Source organism: Silene latifolia, chromosome 7 (genome assembly GCF_048544455.1).
Source record: "Silene latifolia isolate original U9 population chromosome 7, ASM4854445v1, whole genome shotgun sequence".
NCBI lineage: Eukaryota > Viridiplantae > Streptophyta > Magnoliopsida > Caryophyllales > Caryophyllaceae > Silene > Silene latifolia.
Genome location: NC_133532.1, coordinates 25,839,659 through 25,862,003, shown reverse-complemented (window position 1 = coordinate 25,862,003; position 22,345 = coordinate 25,839,659). Strand labels below are relative to the sequence as shown.

The 22,345-nt window shown below is 34.5% G+C and overlaps 1 non-coding gene across 1 annotated transcript; it reads right to left on the bottom strand.

Moving 5' to 3' along the window:
- Positions 1-18,862: 18,862 nt before the first annotated feature.
- Positions 18,863-18,969, bottom strand: LOC141593723 (small nucleolar RNA R71). Its single transcript, XR_012521792.1, has one exon. It is a non-coding gene; the product is annotated as a small nucleolar RNA R71 (small nucleolar RNA).
- Between the last annotated feature and the right edge of the window lie 3,376 nt (positions 18,970-22,345).

Here is a 22,345-nt window from a genome sequence, read left to right as displayed (position 1 = left end):
GGGTAGGAGCCTCCAAGCTTGCTAATCTTCCATCATATCATCACTATCATCATCTTCCTCATTAGAAGTGGTCTCATTGCCACTTCCTTTTTCACTTGCTTCTACACCTTCTTCTTCACCTTGCTCTTCACCTTGCTCATCATCCTCTTCTCCTTCTTCACTAGCTTCCTCATCAATGTTATCATCAACCTCTTCATTACCGACAACCTCATTATCACCCGGAACAACCCTAGATGCACTCGGAAAAAGGAGTTCTCTATCCGCCCAACTAGGCAAAGGACATGAAGGATCAAGTAGTCCTTGCCTAGCTAAGTGTAGGAGGGGTGGATATTGAGCCAAGTAAGCATGTTTCCGATCTTCAAAGGCTTGCTTGTGCATTGCTTGCATGAGAAGAGTCAAATAATCATTTCTTGCTTCGACGCCATCGGGCTTGAACTCTTGGTACTCGAAAGGGTAGGGTGGTGTGACAATGGAAGAGGAGGGTACTTCAAGTTCACCCTTTTGTTGTCGGATAATGTACTCGGCCTCTTTTGAAAGGGGAAGTAGATAATTGGTCCGGTGGACGCTTAATTGACAAATCTTCGAAGGCAAAGTAAACGATCTAGCCTCACTAGTGAGCCATCCATACTTGGTGTCAAGAGGGTTATGGGCAACTGATGTGACCATAATTAGCGCATATTTAGCCCACGAATTAGCCTTGTTCCCATGCTTTTTAGTGCATATTTGGGTCATTTATTATCTTTAGTTCTTTGTTTTGCATATTCTTTGAGATTTTGATCCCTTGGTAGGAAAGGAGTAAGAATCTTGCATTTTCATGGCAAAACGAGACTAAATTGATCGAATTCAATGACCAAGCATCAAGGAGAGACAAGATTAGAAGGCCTTTGTACATATGATAGTAAATGAGCAATGTTGAGAAAGGATCCTTGAGTCCCCAAGGAAATCCCCAAGGAATTTATGAAGAAAAGGGAAGAAAAGAAGAAGAAATCTTGCTGAGGCACAATCCGTGCGGATTGACCACAATCCGGCCGTCCTCCACCTGCACAATCCGTGCGGTTTTCGACCAAGACGCTCGGGTTTAGCCACCACAATCCGCCCGGATTCTCTTGAATCCGCTCGTGTTCCTTCGCCAGAATCCGCCCGTCCCGACCCTGATCCGCTCGGATTCCTCTACAGCGCGATTTCCCCTTCTCCAAGTTACAAAGCAAGAAGCCCTTCCTTCGAAAAATACCGGCTCCTCCCTCCTCAATCTAAAAAGTGTAATTACTAGTTTAGCCCTTAGTTAACCCTAATGCATCCTCCTAATTTCCACTATAAATACCCCATTAGTCTAATTAGAAGAGCATGTTCTTCTCATCAATAATAATTAGAGTAGTTAATATCAATCTAAATCTCTCTTTAGTTTTGTAATCAACAATTAATCAAGTTCTAATACAAGTTTTATTTCCTTAATCTCTCTTTTGTTCATCTTTTATTTTGGGTAATTGAAGATTATTTGGGTTATTATTGGGAGATTGACAACCTCTCAATCAAGCATCAAGTACTTCTTTTATCTTTGCTTTATTATTGGAATCATTAGTAGGTATAATTCTCTTAATCCCTTTTTAATTATTGTTAATTACTTTCATTTATTCATCATGTTTCATTTTGTTGGTATGATTGACAAACTTGCTAGCATGATCAACATGATAATGAGTGAGTAGTCTCTTAGCTAGGGTTAATGGGTGATTAGGGGAAACCAACATGGGGAATGATTCATGCTTAAATTAATATGCTTTCATGTTTTATTTGCTTGCTTGTTTTGATCTCAACTCATGCACATGTTATGTTTGATGAAATGCTAAGCCTATGAATCCTTGCATTTACCACCATCACCTATCTTTTCAATGAGACTTGTAAGACATAAACCAACTCGAGTCTCATTAGACCATGCATGTTGTTGAGTAGGGAAGATTAAGTCGACTTGTAGGTGTTGTACAATCTAATCGATTCGGCTCCGGGACCCAAATTTTTCTAGGATTGTAAGATATAACCCAACTCAATCCATCACAACAATAATTGCTTACTTATAATTTGAGAACATGTTTGTATGATCAATTCCCATGATTCCCCTATGACCCCATGACACCCTAGTGCTTTTTATCAATTGTTTACAACCTTTTTTATTCATCTTGCTTGTTTATTTACATTGCTATTTTAGTTAGTGATCTTCTACATCAACCCAATTTGTGACACCCCTAAGACACCACTAGTTTCAATTGAAATCTCATCTCAATTCCCGTCCCTTGGGATCCGACCTTTACTTGCCTCTTTACTAGTTGTAGAGTTGTTTGTGAAGCTATAAATTGTGTTTTGATTCGGACGTGACCCAACGACCACATCTTTCTATTTGTGAACACGAAACAGACCGATCAAAAATGGCGCCGTTGCCGTGGACGGTGTTAGCTTGATTTAGATTTCTTTATATTGTTACTAGTTGTGTCTTTTCTTTGCCTTGGGGAAGTAAAACTCCTTAAGGTTTGTTCTAATTGTTTTCAAGTTGTTTGATATTTTGCATGTCTAGAAGATCACAAGGTGATTTGTTACCTTTTGATCGTGAAATTGAAAGAACCTTAACAAACAATAGGAGACTTGCTAGGAGGAATTTGAGAGGTATTAGTGAGGTTGTTCAACCAACTATTGAGTTCATCAACCCTTTTGCAAGAGAAGGTGAGGAGAACCCATTACACAATACCCCCCAAAATCAACCTACAATGCCAAAGTTTTCATCACATTCCGTGCCCACCGAGGAGAACCTACCCAATGGTACTCCCACACCACTGTTGGGAAATGTGTCCTCAACAATGGTGCGATCACAAGATTTAAATATCATTATTAAATCTCATTACAAGAATACGGAAGGGATGATACATTACATATATATATATATAGTCAACTGGTCCACACATATCGGTAATGATTGGCTGGCTAGAGTTTGACATTACTGTCGTGCGACGGTGGTGATCAGTTGATCCCTTGAGGTCACACCTAAAGGACGATTCCCTTAATTGAAAAGGTTAATTAATTGTATACCGATACAGATTAATTAATTCCTTAAAATTGAACAATTCAATTTGTAAGAGAGAATATTGATATCTTATTTTAATGGGATTGAATAAGATTTATTTTAGTAAATAAAATGCTTTATTACTAAAATTGTTTATTGTTTGAGAAACAATAAAGATAAGAATGAATGGTTGATTATAATTACAAGATATTGTGAATTATAATTATATGACCCATTTTATTTTTGTGATCAAGTATCACTAGTCAATTTGTTGAATGTAATTTAATTAATTTATAAAATGATATTTATGTGATAAATATGCATTTAACTAATTAGTAACATGTATCATACTACATGTGACATATTGTGTGACAAATGACAAATTGACAAAAATAAAATGGTAGTCCATTTTATATAGATGGACCGAAATATGAGTGTTATGGGTGTTAGTGGGTGAATTATTTTATGAGATAAAATAATCTAATGATACCTAACCTACACCTAGTCTTACAAGTCTAAGATTTAGAAAAGAACAAAAGAAAAGTGAAGGACCATATATTGGTCCTCCTCTCACCCACAAACCGTGTGGCTTGCTCTCTTAATGAGAGTTTTGTTCTTTTATTTTTTTTACACACTCAACCATTAGAAAGACATGCAAAAATTCTCTCTCACATGTTCATCTTTCTCCTTCATCAAAACATGAATTTTTGATTGAATTTGTTCATAAGAGATTACTAAAATTATTAATGTAATATATGAGTATTAGTAATCAATTTTAAGGTAAACCACAATGTAAATATCTAGTACATATTAGTTTGTGGGATTAAGGGATAGTTTTGGGTGCAACTAATTTGAGGGCTTCTATTTTGAGGTCATGTATGTTCATCCATTAATGGAAAGCTCAAGAACTAACAAGAAGGAGATCTTGTTGGTGCCCAATATGACCGAAATTATTATGGTGAGAAAATGATTTCTTCTCTTACCTTATTGATGTTTGCATGCATAAGATCTAGAATTTATTTTATGACCAAATAAATATGAAACATATAAGAATATGTTATATAATGAGATATAGATTTCCAACAAGCGGTATCATGAGCACAAGGTTGTTTGCATGCAAATCGGTTATAGTTTTTCCGAGTTATACGATTAACAAATAAAACTTGTAAATTTGTGTTATTATGATATATCACGAAAATAATTTTTGCATGTTAAAGTTTCTGATCCTAAAATGTATTTGGGATATTTTGGTTAATTTATGGATTTTATTGTTCATTTTATATAATATTGGCATTAAAATGTGATTTTTATGATAAAAATGTCATTTTTGGACGAAAATTAGCTAAACTTCGAATTTTCCAGTGGTTTTTGGATATGTTTTCACATATATTGTTTTTAGTTGATCTGGAAATTTTCATAATTTTATGAGTTCTTATGCTCCAAAAATGGATTTTTCATGATAAAAATCGAATTTAAGTGAAAAATAGGTTAATATGAGAAATATTTCGAATCTGGTCATAGAAATTTAGTATGTTGTCCCATGCAATTTTACAAGATGTGTGTAAAATAATTGGCTATAATGAAGTCTTTATGCATGATTTATGGATTTTTGATGAAAAATAGCATAAATAGTGACTTAATTAGTGAATAAATTGCTAAAACATACTCCATGACTAAGGAAAAACGTCACATGTTGCATTTTATTATCTTTTTTAGATCTAAAATTGAAAAGTTGATGAATATAATTTTTCTCATGTTTTTATGATTTTTATTGATAAATCCGATAAACCGCAACATTGTTTTTCCCGATAACTTTCGAAATTTTTAACCTAAGTTTTTGAACATTATGAGTGTCATGGTATTTTTCCAGAATGTTCAAAAGTTTTAAATTTCAAATTTATTTGAAATTTTGTGATTTATTTGAAGTTTAGCAATTTATTCACTAGAGTAAGAAAAGTTTTAAATTTCCAGAATGTTCAAAAGTTTTAAATTTCAAATTTATTTGAAATTTTATGAGTGTCATGGTATTTTTCCAGAATGTTCAAAAGTTTTAAATTTCAAATTTATTTGAAATTTTGTGATTTATTTGAAGTTTATAGCATTTTATTTTTTTTAAGTCCATTAATGAACAATTTTAAGAAATATGAGTTAATTATAGTCAAGTAATTAGTTAAGACTTATTTTGAGTCCTAAGAGGTTAGGGTAATTAACTTGTGCATAAATATGAATTTATGTAATTTTTGTGATTATAAAACGTTGAATCACGCAAATCCGTAACAACCGTGTAATATACGATATTGGCTCCTTAAAGGCGATTTAGCATAAAATTGGGCATGTTCATACATATTATAATGCTTCATTTTATTTATGATTGTCATAATTTTATTTTATGTAATTTTGAATTATGTAATTTTACTTAGTATGGCCTTAGTTTTTAATTGGTATTACCCGAAATGTATGGGAATATCGATTCGGTTGTAATTTATTGTGATCTCGTATCACCGTTTTTTAATTTAATAGATTTATTTTATTTTAATTACAAATGTATAATAGGAAATTATGTAATTTATTATGTAATTTATTTATTCCGGAGTTCCATAAAGACGGATTTCTTCAAGAAGGTGATACATAAAGACGGTGTTACTGAAGGAATTGTAGATCTTTATATACTAACATACTCATATATGTTTTAATTTAATTTGTCATAAAATTAATAAGTGATCTTATGCATGCAAACATTAATTAAAGAGATGGAAAAATCTATTTCTCACCATGTGATTTTCGGATATTTGGGCACTAGTAAGGTCACCTACCTTACTTAGTTCTTGAGCTTTCCTTATGGATGAACAAGATTCAAGTATAGAATCCCTCCCAAAAGCATATACCCAAGGAATACTCATAATAACTAATATTATTTAGATCTAGTAATAATATTAGTTTTGCTATTAAATGATACAAAATAAATTGTATTTTTAGCTCTTGAATCACTCGGTCAAGAGGGAGTATATGTGAGATTTTATTTCTCTAGAAAAATCACATATTGTAGAGATTATTCATTTTCTTACTCTAGAAAATTATGTTGGTGAAAAGAATGAATAATAATGTGAAAGAGAAAAGCTCTTCTCTCTTTCTTGTGGGATGGCCGAAAATGAGCATTGGGTAGTATGCCCAATGCCTTTTGTTTTTGCTCTTCCCAAAAGCTTAGGCTTGCAAGGCTAGTAGGTAGTCTTTAATCATTATGTTTTCCACTAATATGAAAACACAATATTAACCCAACACTCCCTCTAATTTCGGCACTTTCATAATAAAATGGATGGTCCATTTTATTTTGTCATTTGTCAATTTTGTTACATGTAACATGTTACATGACATGTCACAATGTAATGTATTTTTAACATATTAAAAATCAACATACTCATAAAATATGTCATTTACAAGATTGACTAGTAATTCGTAATTACTCGTGCCAAAATGTTTCCAAATTATAAATTACAACATTCTGTATTTATAATAATTTATTCATTCCGTTCCAATTGTTTCTGTAAACAATGATTTCATCTAAGTAATAAAACAATTCGATTACTTAGACCGTGTCTCATTTAATCATATTTACAATAAGATACGTAAATTATACTCACAAAATCATCCGTCAATTTTAAGCAATTTAATTAACTCGTATCGGTATACGATTAATTAAATAATCAATTAAGAGTATTTCCCTATAGGTATGACCTAAGGGGATCAACTGATCACCACCGTCGCACGACAGTAATGTCAAACTCTAGTCAGCCAATCATTACCGATATGTGTGGACCAGTTGACTGTAAAATATTACATCCCACATGTATTCTTAAAATGAGATTTAATAATGATATTTAAATCATGTGATCGCACTATTGTTGAGGACACATTTCCCAACAATCTCCCACTTGTCCTCGACAAGTGTGCGTCACCAATTCTCTTGTCCTATTACTATCTCCCACTCAATGCAAGGTGTCTTTCAGGTCGTACTTGCAAGTGATCATATCGAGAGTGGTTTCCTCGATCTGGAGAATAACTGTTTGACAGGATTTATCCACTCTAGATACCTTCCGAGCGTGGCCACGCATTTCCAGTTCATTACTCCTCGAGTGGCCCTAAGATATTGTTTTAACCCTAACAAGGGGATGGACAATTCCTATCGCACTCATTCCCTTCGACTGGCCACAGCCATCATAACCCAAAATATGCCCATTTGACCCCATTTACGAAGGTCGTAGTAACACAAATCAAAGTTAATCTGAAACTGTGCCATCTTAGGCGAACAGTCTTTAGTCAAAAGAATCGACTCATTAGAATACTATAGTAGCTCTCGCCACGACCAGGCTATATAAATTGCCAGAACTCTATAAGCGGTCATAAGGCCCGACAAGGTGTTCCTAACGGTCTGCCTATGTGATCGACTAGTCATCTCACATGACTCTATGGCACTTGAACTTGCCATCAATCGCATCACACTCTAGTCACTTCGAGACGTCACCTCATACAAGTGACTATGGGCGAATACAATGTTAATCCGTGTTCACTTTAACGGGGTTCAATTGTCACTACAACCCGTTTGGATGTAACAAAGTATAAAAGGAGTTTTTAAAGAAAAACTCGAACGACAAATGCGATTATCACATATGAATAGTCAATGCCTGATTACTATTTCATATTCTATAATCTAATTTGATCTTGTATGTAGTTGTTCATTTCAATTCAATTGAAATGACATGACTCATCATGTTAAGCCTATGAGAAGGCTTTGGTTAGTAGGTTTTATCGATTTCTTGTACCTTACTTAACCCTACTACATACTCGTTTTCCTTTGTAATGTATACATTTGCATTACAAAACTTTCTGAGTACGTGTCGAGATCCAATCAAGACATAGGCCCTCTAGCGTAAGAAAAGCTCCCACTGTTTCCACAGTGTGCGGGACTCATCCTTCTTGCACAGCTCATGATTGCAAGTGTACTCAATTTCCGTTATAAATATCTCTCATTGTTCTTTATTGCCTAGAACGATTCTAGAAAATCTACTTCTTAATTAACATAGCCACAATGGTATCTTAACCATCCTAATGTGTTTTGATTATGGTTTTGTCGGAAACCATGCGCAATCTCAATTGTCAATTGTCACTTGTGTAACACTCTTACACAAAATTGCATCATAAACACTTTGCATCATAGCCTTAATGCTTCTGCAAGCACTTAAGGGTAATCTTTATAGCTTACTAGGTAAAGATTACTTAAATTCGATTTTGAAAACAATTCATCATACTCAAAGTATATGAAGTGTTATACATCATTACTCATTTAATTGATCCGGCAGCGGAAGCAAATGGAATCAATCAAATATGTTCAAATTAATTGAACTAGTCATGAATCTTATCAACATAAGACTTCTTATTGACGCTAATATCATGTGGATTTATCTTCATAAATCCGGATAATAAAGATGTATTATAATACTCCAAAAGTCTTATATCATTCGCAATGATCAATATGTCATCCACATATAAGACTAATTAAAACTCCCGTAACTCCCACTAAACTCCATGTATAAACACAACTTCTCGACTTATCGAGAAAAGTTTTATCACATGATCAAAATGTTGACTCCAACTCATTGATGTCCTACTTAAGATTCTCTCTTAAGTTTCACATTATCTTAGGATTGTAAGAATCTATAAAACTCATGACATGTATTGAATACATTCCTTCTTTTGAAGAAGTGGGTTTTAGATTCACTTGCTACGTATTTCATAACCTCATAATGAAACACAATCCCTAAGAAGATCCAAATAGACTTAAGCATTTCAATTAGTGCAAAACCCTTTGCAACCAATCTTGCTTTGAAATATCTCTTTATTAGTGCAAAACCCTTTGTCACTAATCAAGCCTTTTATTTCGGATTCTCATGGCTCTAAGCCTTGTATTGAGTTGTGACTTAAACACTCTTATGTAAGTCATTTGTTGATTACTTTCCAGAAGTAATCAACTTGAATCAAACAATTTCTTTTGTAAGTTATAAGCTCTTTACTTTCTTAAAAGTAGCATGAGTTCATCATTTTTAACAAGTGACGAATTTAACCTCCTAGGTTTCGAAGAAACAATGTCTTACACAAAACGTCTCATGTAGCCAAGAAGGACCAGTTTCTTGCGACATAACATTCTCTGTGGCATTCTTTGTGGCTCTTGAATAATTTCTCCCACTCTGTCTTCTAAAAATAAACTTGTATTTTAGAAAGACAGCTTCACGAGCCACAAACCCGTCGTACTCGTGATAATTGAAAAGGAAAAAATGAGCATTTGTTTCTTGTGAAAAACTTACAAACAGGGTACCCTTACCTTTTCATATCTCATATGATTCGATTTAGTGGAAAAATAATTTAGACAAAAATGATAAAATCCCCAAAATGATCAAGTAACTCATAGTAACTTGATTGAAGTCAAAACCATATCGAATAGCGTTTGAATTCTTATCCAATCACACATTATTCCATAATGCGTGCTAAGAGAGATTAATTTGTGATACTATACCACATTTTTCTTTGGCTTATATCAAAGTCTTCACTTTGATAATCCCATCACGACTAAATCGTGATTCCTTGAACTCTTTGAAATTCTTCAAAGGTTTCTCTATTTACCTTATTAAGTGAACATATTAGCGTCAACTTAAATCGTTGGTAAAAGAAAATGATCAACCTATTTTGGATCGATGATTTACAACCTCGATCTCCTTTTCAACCAAAGGCACGAGACATCTTGATTTGAATACAAGATACGCATATACCATTAACAATCTAATGGTTTCAAGAGTACTCGATAACTCTTTGCGTTCATCATTTCAAAATTTAAGGTTTAATCTTGGGTTACCAATTTGAATCTTACATCATCTACATGATATATCATTCTAGTTTGGTTTAGAATATAATCACCTTGATTATGGGCTAGCCATACATCAAATCGTGGTGTATAGGGTCACAAAAAGTGAAAACCTCTTTCGTATCTTAACAAGTTTATATTCTTATTTAGAGTTTATGCACTTAATAGTCATAATTAAGTACAACTTTAAATCCAAAAACTAGATTGAGTACACAATTACTCTATCTCTCGACATTATTGTTGCTAGTCAACATATTCTAATCATCCTATATATCAAACATAATGATGAAAACCACCACCGGTTTCTAATATTGACGAATTAATACTAGCAAAATTTATGTTTAATCAAATAGACATTTAACGAAGAAGGTCCCATTAGATGTCCCACAACTAACTTGTTGATTCTTCAATAATTTGGGGTAGTTTCCTTTCTCGTGTCCAACATTTAAGACAATGGAAACTTTATCAGTCGGGATTGATAGGTTTAGTATCGCTATTCTCAACAACTTTACTTTTAACATTACCTTGTATCAATTCCATTATTATCTTTACTTCTTGAACCTCGTCCTCATCTTAACGTTTAAGAGAATGCTCCCACTCATTTCAATGAGTCTTTGCTTTGAGAAGCAAAATTGAATTCATGAAGATTTCTCTTCATTTGTTCATTTTAGTCTTAAAACTTTCATTAAAGTGGTTGCGCTATTTTGGTCAATTACGAATTCTGACAAAACTAATTACCAAAATAATTTATCGCTTCAAGGTACTTAATTCAATTAAGTATATGAAACATAATCCATTGTAAGTAGAAGTGTTAGTCATGAATCAAAAACCTGTTTGATAATGAATAACTTTAATCTATACTCTTTACAAGAGATCCTTATCAATGGTTCATTTGAGGTTTTAGAAGCAAATTCATATTTGTCTTTAGTTACGATGTTTTAAGGAGATTTGAATCAAAAATCGAAATGATATCGTATATAAATTGTGGTAAAGAAATAGAACAATATAATAACGGAATATTGGAAAACTTAACATTTATCGTTTTATTAATACTTGAAAAACAAGTATAGCATTTACATAGTGACCTCTACCCAACTATGATAAATGATTCCAAGATCCAAATTCATATTAACTTGGGCACCGTAGGGCCGATTCATCCCTTATCAATATAACTCGGTGGATTAACTCTTTAATCGATTCTACTTTTAGAACTCTTGGTCGATAAAATTACTCTAATAATTATCTATAGCCCAAAACACATCCGACAAGGGCACGGTAGGGCCGATACATCCCTTATCAGAAACTTTTGTTGAGTTCAATCCAAATTTCGAATAAATGTGTCCATGATCCAAATCCACATCAACTTGGGCACTAGTAAGGTCACCTACCTTACTTAGTTCTTGAGCTTTCCTTATGGATGAACAAGATTCAAGTATAGAATCCCTCCCAAAAGCATATACCCAAGGAATACTCATAATAACTAATATTATTTAGATCTAGTAATAATATTAGTTTTGCTATAAAATGATACAAAATAAATTGTATTTTTAGCTCTTGAATCACTCGGTCAAGAGGGAGTATATGTGAGATTTTATTTCTCTAGAAAAATCACATATTGTAGAGATTATTCATTTTCTTACTCTAGAAAATTATGTTGGTGAAAAGAATGAATAATAATGTGAAAGAGAAAAGCTCTTCTCTCTTTCTTGTGGGATGGCCGAAAATGAGCATTGGGTAGTATGCCCAATGCCTTTTGTTTTTGCTCTTCTCAAAAGCTTAGGCTTGCAAGGCTAGTAGGTAGTCTTTAATCATTATGTTTTCCACTAATATGAAAACACAATATTAACCCAACACTCCCTCTAATTTCGGCACTTTCATAATAAAATGGATGGTCCATTTTATTTTGTCATTTGTCAATTTTGTTACATGTAACATGTTACATGACATGTCACAATGTAATGTATTTTTAACATATTAAAAATCAACATACTCATAAAATATGTCATTTACAAGATTGACTAGTAATTCGTAATTACTCGTGCCAAAATGTTTCCAAATTATAAATTACAACATTCTGTATTTATAATAATTTATTCATTCCGTTCCAATTGTTTCTGTAAACAATGATTTCATCTAAGTAATAAAACAATTCGATTACTTAGACCGTGTCTCATTTAATCATATTTACAATAAGATACGTAAACTATACTCACAAAATCATCCGTCAATTTTAAGCAATTTAATTAACTCGTATCGGTATACGATTAATTAAATAATCAATTAAGAGTATTTCCCTATAGGTATGACCTAAGGGGATCAACTGATCACCACCGTCGCACGACAGTAATGTCAAACTCTAGTCAGCCAATCATTACCGATATGTGTGGACCAGTTGACTGTAAAATATTACATCCCACATGTATTCTTAAAATGAGATTTAATAATGATATTTAAATCATGTGATCGGACTATTGTTGAGGACACATTTCCCAACAGTTACCTCGAGATGCGTGCCTCAACCGAAGATCAAGGGACCAATGGAGTTGGTTTCCGAATATGTAATAGTTAAATAGTTTTTTCTATTTTAGGAAGGCCATACTAGGATTATTTTATTTATGCTTTGCATTTTATTTATATGTCGCATGCATCGCTAAATCGCCATAACTAAAACATGCATTATCTTTTTATCGAGTTTATCGACCGTGTCAATTACAATTATCGTAGTTCACCGCTTTAGTTCACTTAAAACATGATAGATAATAAATTGACATGACCTCTCGCTAAAATAAACAATTGAGACATAGCCTTACCAAATAGTAGAAACCATGAAAACCTATTTCGCGAGAGAGTGCACTCGGCTACCCCGGGGTACAAACCTTGTTACGTAGGGGAAGTGGGTGATAAATGTCTATCCACCGAATTCATATTGATAAGGGTTTCATCGGCTACCCCGTGCCCAAGTTAATATGGGTTTGGATCATGGACACATTTATTCGAAATTTGGATTGAACTCAACAAAAGTTTTTGATAAGGGTTTCATCGGCTACCCCGTGCCCTTGTCGAATGTGTTTTGGGCTATAGATAAATATTAGAGTAATTTTATCGACCGAGAGTTCTAAAAGTAGAATCGATTAAAGAGTTAATCCACCGAGTTATATTGATAAGGGTTTCATCGGCTACCCCGTGCCCAAGTTAATATGAATTTGGATCTTGGAATCATTTATCATAGTTGGGTAGAGGTCACTATGTAAATGCTATACTTGTTTACAAGTATTATTATAACGATGAATGTTTTGTTTTCATTATTCCGTTATCATATTGTTCTATTTCTTTACCACAATTCATATACGATATCATTTCGATTTTTGATTCAAACCTCCATTAAAACATCGTAACTAAAGACAAATATGAATTTTCTTCTAAAACCTCATATTATCCATTGGAAGGATCTCTTGTAAAGAGTATAGATAAAAGTTATTCATTATCAAACAGGTTTTTGATTCTTGATTAACACATCTACTTACAATGGATTGTTTTTCATGTACTTAAATGAATTAAGTACATTGAAGCGATAAATTGTTTTGGTAATTAGTTTTGTCAAGAATTCGTAATTGACCAAAATAACGCAACCACTTCAATGAAAGTTTTAAGACTAAAACGAACAAATGAAGAGTGATCTTCATGAATTCAATTTTGCTTCTCAAAGCAAAGACTCATTGAAATAAGTGGGAGCATTCTCTTAAACCGTTAAGATGAGGACGAGGTTCAAGAAATAAAGATTATAATGGAATTGATACAAGGTAATGTTAAAAGTAAAGTTATTGAGAATAGCGATACTAAACCTATCAATTCCGACCGATAAAGTTTCCACTGTCTTAAATATTGGACACTAGAAAGGAAACTACCCCAAATTATTGAAGAATCAACAAGTTAGTTGTGGGACATCTAATGGGACCTTCTTCTTTAAATGTTTATTTGATTAAACATAAATTTTGCTAGTACTACTTCGTCAATATTAGAAATCGGTGGTGGTTTTCATCATTTGTACTTGATACATAGGATGATTAGAATATGACGACTAGCAACAATCAAATTGAGAGATAGAGTCTTTGTGTAATCAATCTAGTTTTGGATTTATAGTTGTACTTAATTATGACTATTAAGTACATAAACTCTAAATAAGAATACAAACTTGTTAAGATACAAAAGAGGTTTCACTTTTGTGACCCTATACACCACGATTTGATGTATGGCTAGCCCATTATCAAGGTGATTATATTCTAAACCAAACTAGAATGATATATCATGAAGATGATGCAAGACTCAAATTGGTAACCCAAGATTAAACCTTAAATTCTGGAATGATTAACGCAAAGAGTTATCGAGTACTCTTGAAACCATTAGATCTTATGGTATATGCGTATCTTGTATTCAAAGCAAGATATCTCGTGCCTTTTGATTGAAAAGGAGATCGAGGTTGTAAATCATTGATCCAAAAAAGGTTGCTCATTTTCTTTTACCAACGATTTAGGTTGACACTAATGTGTTCACTTAATAAGGTAAATAGAGAAATCTTTGGAGAAGTTCAAAAGTTCAAAGAAGCACGATTTAGTCGTGATGGGATTATCAAAGTGAAGACTTTGATATAAGCCAAAGGAAATGTGATATAGTATCACAAGTTAATCTCTCTTAGCACGCATTATGGAATAATGTGTGATTGGATAAGAATTCAAACGCTATTCGATATGGTTTGGACTTCGATCAAGTTACTTTGAGTTACTTGATCCTTTTGGGGATTTTATCATTTTGTCTAAATTATTTTTCCACTAAATCTAAAACGATTCATATGAGATATGAAATAGTAGGGTACCATGTTTGTAAGTTTTCACAAGAAACAAATGCTCATTTTTCCCTATTCAATTATCACGGGTACGACGGGTTTGCGGCTCGTGACGCTGTCTTCTAAAATACAAGTTTATTTCTAGAAGACAGAGTGGGAGAAATTATTCAAGAGCCACAAAGAATGTTATGTCGCAAGAAACTGGTCTTTCTTGGCTACATGAGACGTTTTGTGTAAGATGTTGTTTCCTTAAAACCTATGAGGTTAAATTCGTCACTTGTTAAAAATGATAAATTCATGCTACTTTTAAGAAAGTAAAGAGCTTATAACTTACAAAGAAATTGTTTGATTCGAGTTGATTACTTCTGGAAAGTAATAAACATATAACTTACATGAGAGTGTTTAAGTCACAACTCAATATAAGGCTTAGAGCCATGAAAATCCAAAATTTAAAGGCTTGATTAGTGACAAAGGGTTTTGCACTAATAAAGAGAGATTTCAAAGCTTGATTAGTTGCAAAGGGTTTTGCACTAATTGAAATGCTTAAGTCTATTTGGATCTTCTTAGGGATTGTGTTTCATTATGAGGATATGCGCACAGCAAGTGAATCTAAAACCCACTTCTTCAAAAGAAGGAATGTATTCAATACATGTCATAAGTTTTATATATTTTTACTAATGTGAAACTTAAGAGAGGATCTTAAGTAGGACATCAATGAGTTGGAATCAACATTTTGATCATGTGATAAAACATTTCTCGATAAGTCGAGAAGTTGTGTTTATACATGGAGTTTAGTGGGAGTTCCGGAAATTTTAATTAGTCCGATATGTGGATGACATATTGATCATTAAGAATGATTTAAGACTTTTGGAGTATTGTAATACATCTTTAATATCCGGATTTATGAAGATAAATCCACATGATATTAGCGTCAAATAAGAAAGTCTTATGTTCATAAGATTTATGACTAAGTTCAATAAAATTGAACATATTTGATTGATTCCATTTGCTTCCGCTGCCGGATCAATTAAATGAGTAATGATGTATAACACTTCATATACTTTGAGTATGATGAATTGTTTTCAAAATCGAATTTAAGTAATATTTGCCAAGTAAGCCATAAATATTACCCTTAAGTGCTTGCAGAAGCATTAAGGAAGTAAAGCAAACTGTTTATGATGCAATTTTGTGTAAGAGTGTTACACAAGTGACAATTGACAATTGAGGTTGCGCATGGTTTCCGACAAAACCATAATCAAAACACATTAGGATGGTTAAGATACCATTGTGGCTATGTTATTTAAGAAATAGATTTTCTAGAATCGTTCTAGGCAATAAAGAACAATGAGAAATATTTAAAACGGAAATTGAGTACACTTGCAATCATGAGATGTGCAAGAGAATGAGTCCCGCACACTGTGAAAACAGTGGGAGCTATTCTAAGGCTAGAAGGCCTATGTCTTGATTGGATCTCGACACGTACTCAGAAAGTTTTGTAATGCAAATGTATACATTACAAAGGAAAACAAGGATGTAGTAAGGTTAAGTAAGGTACAAGATATTGATAAAACCTACTAACCAAAGCCTTCTCATAGGCCAAACATGATGAATCATGTCATTTCAATTGAATTGAAATGAACAACTACATACAAGATCAAATTAGATTATAGAACATGAAATAGTAACCAGGCATTGACTATTCATATGTGATAATCGCATTTGTCTTTCGAGTTTTACTTTAAAACTCTTTTATTATACTTTGTTACATCCAAACGGGTTGTAGAGACAACGTTGAACCCCGTTAAAGTGAACACGGATTAACATTGTATTCGCCCATAGTCACTTGTATGAGGTGACGTCTCGAAGTGACTAGAGTGTGATGCGATTGATGGCAAGTTCAAGTGCCATAGAGTCATGTGAGATGACTAGTCGATCACATAGGCAGACTGTTAGGAACACTTTGTCGGGGAGTGACCGCTTATAGAGTTCTGGCAAATTTATATAGCCCGGTCGTGGCGAGAGCTACTATAGTATTCTAATGAGTCGATTCTTTTAACTAAAGACTGTTCGCCCAAGATGGCACAGTTTCAGATTAACTTTGATTTGTGTTACTACGACCTTCGTAAATGGGGTCAAATGGGCATATTTTGGGTTATGATGGCTGTGGCTAGTCGAAGAGAATAAGTGCGATAGGAATTGTCCACCCCCTTGTCAGGGTTAAAACAATATCTCAGGGCCACTCGAGGAGTAATGAACTGGAAATGCGTGGGCACGCTCAGAAGGTATCCATGGTGGATAAATTCCGGTCAATCAGTTATTCTCCAGATCGAGGAAACCACTCTCGATATGATCACTTGCAAGTACGACCCGAAAGACACCTTACATTGAGTGGGAGATAGTAATAGGACAAGAGAATTGGTGACGCACACTTGTCGAGGCCAAGTGGGAGATTGTTGGGAAATGTGTCCTCAACAATGGTGCGATCACATGATTTAAATATCATTATTAAATCTCATTACAAGAATACGGAAGGGATGATACATTGCATATATATATAGTCAACTGGTCCACACATATCGGTAATGATTGGCTGGCTAGAGTTTGACATTACTGTCGTGCGACGGTGGTGATCAGTTGATCCCTTGAGGTCACACCTAAAGGACGATTCCCTTAATGGAAAAGGTTAATTAATTGTATACCGATACAGATTAATTAATTCCTTAAAATTGAACAATTCAATTTGTAAGAGAGAATATTGATATCTTATTTTAATGGGATTGAATAAGATTTATTTTAGTAAATAAAATGCTTTATTACTAAAATTGTTTATTGTTTGAGAAACAATAAAGATAAGAATGAATGGTTGATTATAATTACAAGATATTGTGAATTATAATTATATGACCCATTTTATTTTTGTGATCAAGTATCACTAGTCAATTTGTTGAATGTAATTTAATTAATTTATAAAATGATTTATGTGATAAATATGCATTTAATTAATTACTAACATGTATCATACTACATGTGACATATTGTGTGACAAATGACAAATTGACAAAAATAAAATGGTAGTCCATTTTATATAGATGGACTGAAATATGAGTGTTATGGGTGTTAGTGGGTGAATTATTTTATGAGATAAAATAATCTAATGATACCTAACCTACACCTAGTCTCACAAGTCTAAGATTTAGAAAAGAACAAAAGAAAAGTGAAGGACCATATATTGGTCCTCCTCTCACCCACAAACCGTGTGGCTTGCTCTCTTAATGAGAGTTTTGTTCTTTTATTTTTTTTACACACTCAACCATTAGAAAGACATGCAAAAATTCTCTCTCACGTGTTCATCTTTCTCCTTCATCAAAACATGAATTTTTGATTGAATTTGTTCATAAGAGATTACTAAAATTATTAATGTAATATATGAGTATTAGTAATCAATTTTAAGGTAAACCACAATGTAAATATCTAGTACATATTAGTTTGTGGGATTAAGGGATGGTTTTGGGTGCAACTAATTGGAGGGCTTCTATTTTGAGGTCATGTATGTTCATCCATTAATGGAAAGCTCAAGAACTAACAAGAAGGAGATCTTGTTGGTGCCCAATATGACCGAAATTATTATGGTGAGAAAATGATTTCTTCTCTTACATTATTGATGTTTGCATGCATAAGATCTAGAATTTATTTTATGACCAAATAAATATGAAACATATAAGAATATGTTATATAATGAGATATAGATTTCCAACAACCACAACATCTAACCGAAAATTTTATTGCCAAATCCGCCTTTATCCAATTGGTGGAAAGGAGCCAATTTGGGGGGATGCCTAGTGAAGACCCTCATTCTCATATGGAAACCTTTTGCGACTATTGTGATGCGATTTCTCAAACCGGTGTAACTCAAGACCAAATTCGATGGGTCTTATTTCTTTTTTCTCTAATTGGCACCGCGAAGCAATGGTTGAAGAGCCTTGATAAGGCCACTCTCGGAATTGATTCTTGGAAGAAGTTGGCTCTAGCTTTCTACAAAAAATTCTACCCACCGGAAAAGACTAACATGGTAAGAGCTCAAATTACGGGTTTTAAGCAATGGGATGAAGAATCTTTGTATGAAGCTTGGGAGCGGTTCAAGGGAATTTGTCGCTCATGTCCTCACCATGGACTTAGCGAATGGTTCTTGGTACAACAATTTTGGAATGGTTTATATGAAGATTCAAGGAACATTCTCAACATGGGATCAAATGGAATGTTCACCGAAGTTGATGACAATCAAACATGGAACAAGATTGAGGAAATGGCGGTCCATAACTCACAATATAGTAGACCTCGCAAGGCTACTAGAGGAGGAAAGCATGAAGTGGACTCCGTTACTCAATTGGGTGCTCAACTTAGTGCTCACATTGACACAATCAATTTGAAGTTTGAAAAAGCTATGGCTAGACTTGAAGAAGTCTCAAAATCACCAAAGCATCATGTTAATGCCATGACGGCATCTTCATCAATCCCAAGTGGGATATGTGAGAATTGTGGAACTTTGGGACATGACCAAAGTGAATGTAGGGGAACAAATGAACAAGTGAATGCTTTCCAAGCATACAAGAGCGGTACCCCTTATTCCAACTATTACAATGAAAACACCAAATTCCATCCAAATCTCTCATACAAAAGCCAAAATGTTCAAAACCCTCAAACAACATACACCCCACCTCCCATGAGAAACCAAAATCAAAGACCCTTTTACAATCAAAACCAAGGTTACCAAAATCAAAATCCATACAATCACCAAAGTGACCAAGGCTTTGATGTCCAAAAAGCGGTCCTCCAAATGCAAAAGAATCAACAAGAATTTTTCACTCGAATGCAAAAAGATAGCCAAGCAAAGGAAACAACCATCAACAACATCCTAGCTCACACCAAGATGTTGGAAACCCAATTGACTCAACTAGCATCTTCAAGCTCACAAAGACAAAAGGGGCAATTACCACCTCAAAGTAATCCCCCAAGACATGAAACGGTTAGTGCCATTCACTTGAGAAGTGGTACAAGGTATGAAGAACCGAAGAAGAAAGTTGAGGATGAAGTTGTGAAAGCTAGTGATAAGGAAGAAATTGTGCAAAACTTTAAAGATGGAGAATCATCAAAGGAAGAAAGTTCAAAGAAAAATGAAGACAAGGTCAAGGAGAAGGAGCCCGTTGTGATTAGACTTCCTTTTCCAAGTCGTCAAGCCAAGCCCAAATTTGATGATCAACTTGGAAAGTTTATGGAAATTGTGAAGAATTTGGAAGTCTCGATTCCTTTCACGGAATTATTCAATCACGTGCCGGCCTATGCGAAATACATGAAAGATATCCTCACAAAGAAGAAGTCGATCCGGAAACTTGAGCCTATCGCCTTCACTAAGGTGAGTATTGCAATACTTCAAGGGAGTTCACCTCCAAAACTAAAGGATCCGGGAAGCTTCTCAATACCGTGTACCATTGGCGACACAACGATCAACAAAGCCTTATGTGATCTAGGGGCTAGTGTGAGTGTTATGCCGTACTCGGTAAGTAAAAGGTTGGGGATGGGAGAGCTTAAATGCACCAATATCACGCTCCAAATGGCCGATAGATCGACGAAGACACCATTAGGGATATGGGAAGATGTTCCCGTGCGAATTGGGAAGTTTTTCATCCCGGTGGACTTTGTCATTGTTGATATGGAGGAAGATTCCAACATTCCGATCATTCTAGGAAGACCTTTCCTACACACCGCGGGTGCGGTGATCGATGTGAAACATGGTGAGCTCACTCTAGAAGTGGGAGATGAAAGCATAACCTTTAATCTTGACAAGACTATGAGAGCTCCTCGTTTGCATGAACCGTGTTTCATGATTGATCATTATAGCCGAAAGGATGAGAGGAAGAAATCGGAACTCCAATGGAAGAAGAAAATTGAAGATGCTCCATTCAAAGAGCAAGTGAATGTTGACAAGGAGAGCTTGCAAAGCTCATCAAAATCAAGCAAAGAAGAAGAGGATGGCCTCATTGGCCAAGAGAAGAAATTGGGAGAGTTGTCTCCATCAAATCAAGAGATTTTCAATGATCAACTTAATGAAGTTTGTGGTCTTTGGGACGACGAATTTGAAGGGATTTTTAATCCCTACATTGGTAATGCCATTGATCAAGAACGACAACAAGGGCAAAGGTCTATTGAAGAGCTTTATAACGATAATGAACATGCTTTTGATTATTTCTTCAAGGTGTTGAGCAACATCAACAACACCTTGAACATGCCCCCTTGACATCTCATCAAGAATGAGAGTTTGGTGGAGTCCTCCCTAAACCACCATTTGTAAATATTTCTAACTCCCTAACTCGCATTTCAATTCTTGTATTGCATTTTTGTCATCTTTGGATTTATTTTATTTACTTTGATCAAGATAATTGTCATGTTTAAGAGAAGTGAGGGAGGGACTAACAATTTCAATTGATGTGTAGTGCTTTACCTTAGTGTGGGGATGACAATTGCCTAGGCTATCCTTGCCTAGTAATTCCCCCACAATGAAGAACACAAGATATGAAGAAGAATGGAAGAATGGTAAGGGAAATGCATTGTACACGGATGGAACTGAATCCGGGTACAAAGGGGTAGAATCCGAGCGGATGCAGGAGAATCCGCCCGTCTTCAGACAATCCGAGCGTACTGGGTAGAAGACGCACGTCCTTCTGAGCTGAATTTTGAATAAATTTTGACTGTAAGAGAATCCGGGCGTCCTAAACAGCAATCCGCCCGTCTCTGAAAATCCGCCCGTCTTGAGCAGAAACCGCACGGATTGCCCCTGCAGTTCGAAAATTTCGGTCTTTATAAAACCCCTCCCACCTTCATTCATTCATTCATTCATTCATTCATAACACTACTCAAAAACATCAAAACCCTCATCCTCTCCATCACAAAAACAAAATCCCTCAACTACATTCACCAAAATCAAATCAAACCATCCTTCTAACAACAAATCAATCACTCCTTTTCCAATAACAATCAAAACCAAGCACAAATCTTCAACCTTTGAGTCGATTTTTGAATTCATAAAGGCAAAGCCTTTCACCTTTAAATCGATTTGGGTACACTACTAATTGAAGATTTTTCATTCTTTTCTTGGTTAATTCATCAATGGCAAGGACTAAGGGAGCAACAAAGGCAACAAAGGCACCAAAGACACTTTCACAAAGGCAAAAGGCTCTTCAAGCAAAGAAAGCATTGGCTATGGTGGTAGCAACCCCAAACTTGGAAGTGCAACAACAACAACAACCTTCTATGGGAGCAACAACATCTACTCCGGAAATCGAACAACTCTTGCATTATCCGGAGGTAACTTTTATTTCCAAAACCCATAGAGATACTTTTGCCAAGTTTGCTAGGAAATCACTTCAATCCACCAAATTTATTTGTGAAGATACCTTAGATAAATTAGGTGTCCTTGAGCAAACTAGAGCCTTTTTCAAAGCAATGGGGTTGAAGAAATTGTTTGAAACAAAGGAATTGACATACCCCTCCCTTA